The following is a 2,010-nucleotide window of genomic DNA, read 5'->3' on the forward strand; positions in this document are numbered from 1 at the left end:
AACAGCTTATATTAAGCTTATTTAGAAGTCGGCATCCAAAGTAAAAGAATTATCTATTGCACTTGATATCACTGTCATCTTTTGATACTCACCTACTCTCTTCTCAAAGAACTTAATCTTTCCTTCCAGTGACATATTCTCCATTAAGTCTTAAAACCCAGTTCCAACATAAGTCTGTCGGCCACAAACTCAATGTATTACTTCATTAAAGTGCAGTTCATCCTAATGAGCTTCACTGGCAAGTCCTCAGTGAGGAACTCCTGTTCTATCCTAGCAGCTTTGATAATTACTTACTTTACTATCTGCTCTGATGGTCTGTCATGATATTTGGAAAATGTATAAGAAAGTAGAGGTCTCTTTCTGGATGGCCCAGGAGGTGGACCTGTCAAAGGACATTTGGCACTGGGAAGCCCTGAAGCCTGAGTAAAGATATTTTATATCCCATATTCTGGCTTTCTTTTGCAGCATGTGATGGGATAATAGATGAAAACTTGGTGGAACAATTTGTTCAAGAAGTTCAGATTACAGAAACCTTCTGCTTCTATGGCTTCCAAATTGCTATAGAAAACATATATTCTGACATAAATAGTCTCCTTATTGACACATATTAAAGATAACAAAGAAAGGGAATTTATCTTCAATGCCGTTGAAACGATGCCTGTGTCAAGAAGAAGGCAGGTTGGGTCTTGTGTTGGATTGGGAACAAAGACGTTACCCATGGAGAACGTGTTGCAGCCTTTGCCCTAGTGGAAAGCACCTTCTTTTCTGGTTCTTTTGCACTGATATTCTGGCTCAAGAAACAAGGACTGATGCCTGGCCTCACATTTTCCAGTGAACTTTTTAGCAGTGATGAGGGTTTACACTGTTACTTTGCTTGCCTGAGTGGGTGTGTTTTAAAGTTAGTCTGTAATGCCTTCTTGAGTAGAAAATATTTGGGCAAATGACTTAGAGAATGTGAGAGAGTCAGTCAACAATTTGAATAATATCTAAGGGAGGAAGAGTGTTTGTAACGGAGGGAACAGCAAGTGCTGTCTCGAGACAAAGGTTTGTTTGACTGGTCATTTCAATAAATAGCAAGAAGGCCATTGTGTCTTATGCTGAGTGGGGATGAAGCGGAAAGCTGTAAGGGATAAGGACAATGAAAAATTTATGGCAAAATTCTAAGGGCCTTAAAAGCTATTATAAAAACTTTGGTTATTTTATTGAGATGGGTAGCCAGAAGAGAAATCTGAGCAGAAGAATTACATGAACATATGTTTATTTGTAAAGGATCACCTAGCTAATGTGCTGAGAATAGACACTGGAGAGAGTTAAGTACAGAAGCAGGGTGACATTAGAGATGCTATTGCAATAATCCAGGAAAGAGAGGATAGTGTCTTGGTCTAGGCTGGTAACAGTGGAGATGATGATAAGTGGCCATATTATGTATATGATTTGAAGCCAGAGACAATAAAATTAGCTGATGGATTAGATGTGAGATACTAAAGAAAGAATGAAATCAAATATCGATGCCTCCCAGGAGTTTGGACTGAATTATTAGAAGAATAGTATTGCAATTACTTGTGATAGCCAAGTTGGGGGAAGGATCTTATTGGGGAGGAAACTTCTGGGGTTTAATTCAAGATAATACTTGGGTTCTCTCATCATTACCTTTACAGTGTAAAGGAAGATAATCATTAAATGATTTGTAAAACGTTTGTAAAATGAAACTGAATGTTCAGGAATTCATGAATGTATTAACGAATTAGCCAATAAACAAGAGTATGTGCCCTAGGCTTTGCTGTAATTCATGAGTGTTAACTGATCCACATCATGAGCCAGAGTCAGATGATACATCTGGGTATGAGGAAAATGACAGAAAGATTAAAGAAAAGGTTGAGACCATAACCAAGCCCAGTAGAGTTTGTCATTGCCAACATACCAAATCAAGAGACAGTTAAAAGAGAAAACCAAGAGCTCACAGTAGAAATGTTGCATATGATTGTATGAGCAGTGAAGCAGTAACAACCA

The 2,010-nt window shown here is 38.1% G+C and overlaps 1 pseudogene; it reads left to right on the forward strand.

The window, feature by feature from the left end:
- Nucleotides 1-325: 325 nt before the first annotated feature.
- On the forward strand, nt 326-944 carry LOC116811210 (ribonucleoside-diphosphate reductase subunit M2-like; annotated as a pseudogene).
- The last annotated feature ends 1,066 nt before the right edge of the window (nt 945-2,010 follow it).

Source organism: Hylobates moloch, unplaced genomic scaffold (genome assembly GCF_009828535.3).
Source record: "Hylobates moloch isolate HMO894 unplaced genomic scaffold, HMol_V3 SCAFFOLD_7, whole genome shotgun sequence".
Taxonomy (NCBI): domain Eukaryota; kingdom Metazoa; phylum Chordata; class Mammalia; order Primates; family Hylobatidae; genus Hylobates; species Hylobates moloch.